Raw genomic sequence first — 7,602 nt, forward strand, 5'->3', positions numbered from 1 at the left:
CAGCTAACTGATGGACAGAGGACCAGCTAACTGATAGACAGAGGACCAGCTAACTGATGGACAGAGGACCAGCTAACTGATGGACAGAGGACCAGCTAACTGATAGACAGAGGACCAGCTAACTGATTGACAGAGGACCAGCTAACTGATAGACAGAGGACCAGCTAACTGATAGACAGAGGACCAGCTAACTGATAGACAGAGGACCAGCTAACTGATGGACAGAGGACCAGCTAACTGATGGACAGAGGACCAGCTAACTGATGGACAGAGGACCAGCTAACTGATGGACAGAGGACCAGCTAACTGATGGACAGAGGACCAGCTAACTGATGGACAGAGGACCAGCTAACTGATAGACAGAGGACCAGCTAACTGATAGACAGAGGACCAGCTAACTGATAGACAGAGGACCAGCTAACTGATAGACAGAGGACCAGCTAACTGATAGACAGAGGACCAGCTAACTGATGGACAGAAGACCAGCTAACTGATAGACAGAGGACCAGCTAACTGAGAGACAGAGGACCAGCTAACTGATGGACAGAGGACCAGGCAATATTGAATGAGAGAAACAGTTCCAAGGACAAGAGAATAGAAAGGGAGAGTAGGATGGAGTTATATGTATGGAAGAGCACAAACTGATCATTGTTTGTTACAAGGTCATGTTGCTGGCTACGTGATGCTAATGTACTGTAGAAAATAGAAAACAGCTATCCAAAGTCTTGTATTTGGATATTGTCATTCTGGAATCAGGGCTGAAGAAACAGCTCAACACTGCTGGAGTTACCATCAAGGAGTCACTGTCTTTACATGTGTGGAGTTTCCATCAAGGAGTCACTGTCTTTACATGTGAGGAGTTTCCATCAAGGAGTCACTGTCTTTACATGTGAGGAGTTACCATCAAGGAGTAACTGTGTCTTTACATGTGAGGAGTTACCATCAAGGAGTAACTGTGTCTTTACATGTGAGGAGTTTCCATCAAGGAGTCACTGTGTCCTTACATGTGTGGAGTTACCATCAAGGAGTAACTGTGTCTTTACATGTGAGGAGTTTCCATCAAGGAGTAACTGTGTCTTTACATGTGAGGAGTTTCCATCAAGGAGTCACTGTCTTTACATGTGAGGAGTTTCCATCAAGGAGTAACTGTGTCTTTGAGTGTGTGGAGTTACCATCAAGGAGTAACTGTGTCTTTACATGTGAGGAGTTACCATCAAGGAGTCACTGTCTTTACATGTGTGGAGTTACCATCAAGGAGTAACTGTGTCTTTACATGTGTGGAGTTACCATCAAGGAGTCACTGTGTCTTTACATGTGTGGAGTTACCATCAAGGAGTCACTGTGTCTTTGAGTGTGAGGAGTTTCCATCAAGGAGTAACTGTGTCTTTACATGTGTGGAGTTACCATCAAGGAGTCACTGTGTCTTTGAGTGTGTGGAGTTACCATCAAGGAGTCACTGTCTTTACATGTGAGGAGTTACCATCAAGGAGTAACTGTGTCTTTCAGTGTGTGGAGTTACCATCAAGGAGTCACTGTGTCTTTACATGTGTGGAGTTACCATCAAGGAGTAACTGTGTCTTTGAGTGTGAGGAGTTACCATCAAGGAGTCACTGTCTTTACATGTGTGGAGTTACCATCAAGGAGTAACTGTGTCTTTGATTGTGAGGAGTTTCCATCAAGGAGTAACTGTGTCTTTACATGTGTGGAGTTACCATCAAGGAGTCACTGTGTCTTTGAGTGTGTGGAGTTACCATCAAGGAGTCACTGTCTTTACATGTGAGGAGTTACCATCAAGGAGTAACTGTGTCTTTCAGTGTGTGGAGTTACCATCAAGGAGTCACTGTGTCTTTACATGTGTGGAGTTACCATCAAGGAGTCACTGTCTTTACATGTGTGGAGTTACCATCAAGGAGTCACTGTGTCTTTACATGTGTGGAGTTACCATCAAGGAGTAACTGTGTCTTTGAGTGTGTGGAGTTACCATCAAGGAGTAACTGTGTCTTTACATGTGTGGAGTTACCATCAAGGAGTCACTGTGTCTTTACATGTGAGGAGTTACCATCAAGGAGTCACTGTCTTTACATGTGAGGAGTTACCATCAAGGAGTCACTGTGTCTTTACATGTGTGGAGTTACCATCAAGGAGTAACTGTGTCTTTGAGTGTGTGGAGTTACCATCAAGGAGTAACTGTGTCTTTGAGTGTGAGGAGTTACCATCAAGGAGTCACTGTCTTTACATGTGAGGAGTTACCATCAAGGAGTCACTGTCTTTACATGTGTGGAGTTACCATCAAGGAGTCACTGTCTTTACATGTGTGGAGTTACCATCAAGGAGTAACTGTGTCTTTGAGTGTGTGGAGTTACCATCAAGGAGTCACTGTGTCTTTGAGTGTGTGGAGTTACCATCAAGGAGTCACTGTGTCTTTGAGTGTGAGGAGTTACCATCCAGGAGTCACTGTCTTTACATGTGTGGAGTTACCATCAAGGAGTCACTGTGTCTTTGAGTGTGAGGAGTTACCATCCAGGAGTCACTGTCTTTACATGTGTGGAGTTAGCATCAAGGAGTAACTGTGTCTTTGAGTGTGAGGAGTTACCATCAAGGAGTCACTGTCTTTACATGTGTGGAGTTACCATCAAGGAGTAACTGTGTCTTTACATGTGAGGAGTTACCATCAAGGAGTCACTGTCTTTACATGTGTGGAGTTACCATCAAGGAGTCACTGTCTTTACATGTGTGGAGTTACCATCAAGGAGTAACTGTGTCTTTGAGTGTGTGGAGTTACCATCAAGGAGTAACTGTGTCTTTGAGTGTGTGGAGTTACCATCAAGGAGTAATTGTGTCTTTGAGTGTGTGGAGTTACCATCAAGGAGTCACTGTGTCTTTGAGTGTGAGGAGTTACCATCAAGGAGTCACTGTGTCTTTGAGTGTGAGGAGTTACCATCAAGGAGTCACTGTATCTTTGAGTGTGAGGAGTTACCATCAAGGAGTCACTGTCTTTGAGTGTGAGGAGTTACCATCAAGGAGTAACTGTGTCTTTGAGTGTGTGGAGTTACCATCAAGGAGTAACTGTGTCTTTGAGTGTGTGGAGTTACCATCAAGGAGTCACTGTGTCTTTGAGTGTGAGGAGTTACCATCAAGGAGTCACTGTGTCTTTGAGTGTGAGGAGTTACCATCAAGGAGTCACTGTGTCTTTGAGTGTGAGGAGTTACCATCAAGGAGTCACTGTGTCTTTGAGTGTGAGGAGTTACCATCAAGGAGTCACTGTGTCTTTGAGCGTGAGGAGTTACCATCAAGGAGTAACTGTGTCTTTACATGTGAGGAGTTACCATCAAGGAGTAACTGTGTCTTTGAGTGTGTGGAGTTACCATCAAGGAGTCACTGTGTCTTTGAGTGTGAGGAGTTACCATCAAGGAGTAACTGTGTCTTTGAGTGTGAGGAGTTACCATCAAGGAGTAACTGTGTCTTTGAGTGTGTGGAGTTACCATCAAGGAGTAACTGTGTCTTTACATGTGAGGAGTTACCATCAAGGAGTCACTGTCTTTACATGTGTGGAGTTACCATCAAGGAGTAACTGTGTCTTTCAGTGTGTGGAGTTTTACTGTGTCATGTGTGGAGTTACCATCAAGGAGTCACTGTGTCTTTACATGTGTGGAGTTACCATCAAGGAGTCACTGTGTCTTTACATGTGTGGAGTTACCATCAAGGAGTCACTGTGTCTTTACATGTGTGGAGTTACCATCAAGGAGTAACTGTGTCTTTGAGTGTGTGGAGTTACCATCAAGGAGTAACTGTGTCTTTGAGTGTGTGGAGTTACCATCAAGGAGTAACTGTGTCTTTGAGTGTGTGGAGTTACCATCAAGGAGTAACTGTGTCTTTGAGTGTGAGGAGTTACCATCAAGGAGTCACTGTGTCTTTCAAGGAGTCACTGTGTCTTTGTGTGTGGAGTTACCATCAAGGAGTCACTGTGTCTTTGAGTGTGTGGAGTTACCATCAAGGAGTAACTGTGTCTTTGAGTGTGAGTTACCATCAAGGAGTCACTGTGTCTTTGAGTGTGTGGAGTTACCATCAAGGAGTCACTGTGTCTTTGAGTGTGTGGAGTTACCATCAAGGAGTCACTGTGTCTTTGAGTGTGTGGAGTTACCATCAAGGAGTCACTGTGTCTTTGAGTGTGAGGAGTTACCATCAAGGAGTCACTGTGTCTTTGAGTGTGAGGAGTTACCATCAAGGAGTCACTGTGTCTTTGAGTGTGAGGAGTTACCATCAAGGAGTAACTGTGTCTTTGACATGTGGAGTTACCATCAAGGAGTCACTGTGTCTTTGAGTGTGTGGAGTTACCATCAAGGAGTCACTGTGTCTTTAAGTGTGAGGAGTTACCATCAAGGAGTAACTGTGTCTTTGAGTGTGAGGAGTTACCATCAAGGAGTAACTGTGTCTTTGAGTGTGTGGAGTTACCATCAAGGAGTAACTGTGTCTTTACATGTGAGGAGTTACCATCAAGGAGTCACTGTCTTTACATGTGTGGAGTTACCATCAAGGAGTAACTGTGTCTTTACATGTGTGGAGTTACCATCAAGGAGTCACTGTGTCTTTACATGTGTGGAGTTACCATCAAGGAGTCACTATGTCTTTACATGTGTGGAGTTACCATCAAGGAGTCACTGTGTCTTTACATGTGTGGAGTTACCATCAAGGAGTCACTGTGTCTTTACATGTGTGGAGTTACCATCAAGGAGTCACTGTGTCTTTACATGTGTGGAGTTACCATCAAGGAGTAACTGTGTCTTTGAGTGTGTGGAGTTACCATCAAGGAGTAACTGTGTCTTTGAGTGTGTGGAGTTACCATCAAGGAGTAACTGTGTCTTTGAGTGTGTGGAGTTACCATCAAGGAGTCACTGTGTCTTTACATGTGAGGAGTTACCATCAAGGAGTAACTGTGTCTTTGAGTGTGAGGAGTTTCCATCAAGGAGTAACTGTGTCTTTACATGTGAGGAGTTACCATCAAGGAGTAACTGTGTCTTTGAGTGTGAGGAGTTTCCATCAAGGAGTAACTGTGTCTTTACATGTGTGGAGTTACCATCAAGGAGTCACTGTGTCTTTGAGTGTGTGGAGTTACCATCAAGGAGTCACTGTCTTTACATGTGAGGAGTTACCATCAAGGAGTAACTGTGTCTTTCAGTGTGTGGAGTTACCATCAAGGAGTCACTGTGTCTTTACATGTGTGGAGTTACCATCAAGGAGTAACTGTGTCTTTGAGTGTGAGGAGTTACCATCAAGGAGTCACTGTCTTTACATGTGTGGAGTTACCATCAAGGAGTAACTGTGTCTTTGATTGTGAGGAGTTTCCATCAAGGAGTAACTGTGTCTTTACATGTGTGGAGTTACCATCAAGGAGTCACTGTGTCTTTGAGTGTGTGGAGTTACCATCAAGGAGTCACTGTCTTTACATGTGAGGAGTTACCATCAAGGAGTAACTGTGTCTTTCAGTGTGTGGAGTTACCATCAAGGAGTCACTGTGTCTTTACATGTGTGGAGTTACCATCAAGGAGTCACTGTCTTTACATGTGTGGAGTTACCATCAAGGAGTCACTGTGTCTTTACATGTGTGGAGTTACCATGAGTAACTGTGTCTTTGAGTGTGTGGAGTTACCATCAAGGAGTAACTGTGTCTTTGGAGTTACCATCAAGGAGTCACTGTCTTTACATGTGGAGTTACCATCAAGGAGTAACTGTGTCTTTACAGTGTGAGTTACCATGGAGTTACCATCAAGGAGTCACTGTGTCTTTACATGTGTGGAGTTACCATCAAGGAGTCACTGTCTTTACATGTGTGGAGTTACCATCAAGGAGTCACTGTGTCTTTACATGTGTGGAGTTACCATCAAGGAGTAACTGTGTCTTTGAGTGTGTGGAGTTACCATCAAGGAGTAACTGTGTCTTTAGTGTGTGGAGTTACCATCAAGGAGTCACTGTCTTTACATGTGAGGAGTTACCATCAAGGAGTCACTGTCTTTACATGTGATGTGTGGAGTTACCATCAAGGAGTCACTGTGTCTTTACATGTGTGGAGTTACCATCAAGGAGTAACTGTGTCTTTGAGTGTGTGGAGTTACCATCAAGGAGTAACTGTGTCTTTGAGTGTGTGGAGTTACCATCAAGGAGTCACTGTGTCTTTACATGTGAGGAGTTACCATCAAGGAGTCACTGTCTTTACATGTGTGGAGTTACCATCAAGGAGTCACTGTGTCTTTACATGTGTGGAGTTACCATCAAGGAGTCACTGTGTCTTTAGTGTGTGGAGTTACCATCAAGGAGTCACTGTGTCTTTGAGTGTGTGGAGTTACCATCAAGGAGTCACTGTCTTTACATGTGTGGAGTTACCATCAAGGAGTCACTGTGTCTTTACATGTGTGGAGTTACCATCAAGGAGTCACTGTCTTTACATGTGTGGAGTTACCATCAAGGAGTCACTGTGTCTTTGAGTGTGTGGAGTTACCATCAAGGAGTCACTGTGTCTTTAGTGTGTGGAGTTACCATCAAGGAGTAACTGTGTCTTTGAGTGTGAGGAGTTACCATCAAGGAGTCACTGTCTTTACATGTGTGGAGTTACCATCAAGGAGTCACTGTGTCTTTGAGTGTGAGGAGTTACCATCAAGGAGTCACTGTCTTTACATGTGTGGAGTTACCATCAAGGAGTCACTGTGTCTTTGAGTGTGTGGAGTTACCATCAAGGAGTCACTGTGTCTTTGAGTGTGTGGAGTTACCATCAAGGAGTAACTGTGTCTTTACATGTGAGGAGTTACCATCAAGGAGTCACTGTCTTTACATGTGAGGAGTTACCATCAAGGAGTTGTCTTTACATGTGTGGAGTTACCATCAAGGAGTAACTGTGTCTTTGAGTGTGTGGAGTTACCATCAAGGAGTCACTGTGTCTTTGAGTGTGAGGAGTTACCATCAAGGAGTCACTGTGTCTTTGAGTGTGAGGAGTTACCATCAAGGAGTCACTGTGTCTTTGAGTGTGAGGAGTTACCATCAAGGAGTCACTGTGTCTTTGAGTGTGAGGAGTTACCATCAAGGAGTCACTGTGTCTTTGAGTGTGAGGAGTTACCATCAAGGAGTAACTGTGTCTTTCTTTACTGTGTCTTTGAGTGTGTGGAGTTACCATCAAGGAGTAACTGTGTCTTTGAGTGTGAGGAGTTACCATCCATCAAGGAGTCACTGTGTCTTTGAGTGTGAGGAGTTACCATCAAGGAGTCACTGTGTCTTTGAGTGTGAGGAGTTACCATCAAGGAGTCACTGTGTCTTTGAGCGTGAGGAGTTACCATCAAGGAGTCACTGTGTCTTTACATGTGAGGAGTTACCATCAAGGAGTAACTGTGTCTTTGAGTGTATGGAGTTACCATCAAGGAGTAACTGTGTCTTTGAGTGTGAGGAGTTACCATCAAGGAGTAACTGTGTCTTTGAGTGTGAGGAGTTACCATCAAGGAGTCACTGTGTCTTTGAGTGTGAGGAGTTACCATAGGAGTCACTGTGTCTTTGAGTGTGAGGAGTTACCATCAAGGAGTCACTGTGTCTTTGAGTGTGAGGAGTTACCATCAAGGAGTC

This window comes from Oncorhynchus keta, unplaced genomic scaffold (genome assembly GCF_023373465.1).
Source record: "Oncorhynchus keta strain PuntledgeMale-10-30-2019 unplaced genomic scaffold, Oket_V2 Un_contig_1563_pilon_pilon, whole genome shotgun sequence".
Lineage (NCBI taxonomy): Eukaryota > Metazoa > Chordata > Actinopteri > Salmoniformes > Salmonidae > Oncorhynchus > Oncorhynchus keta.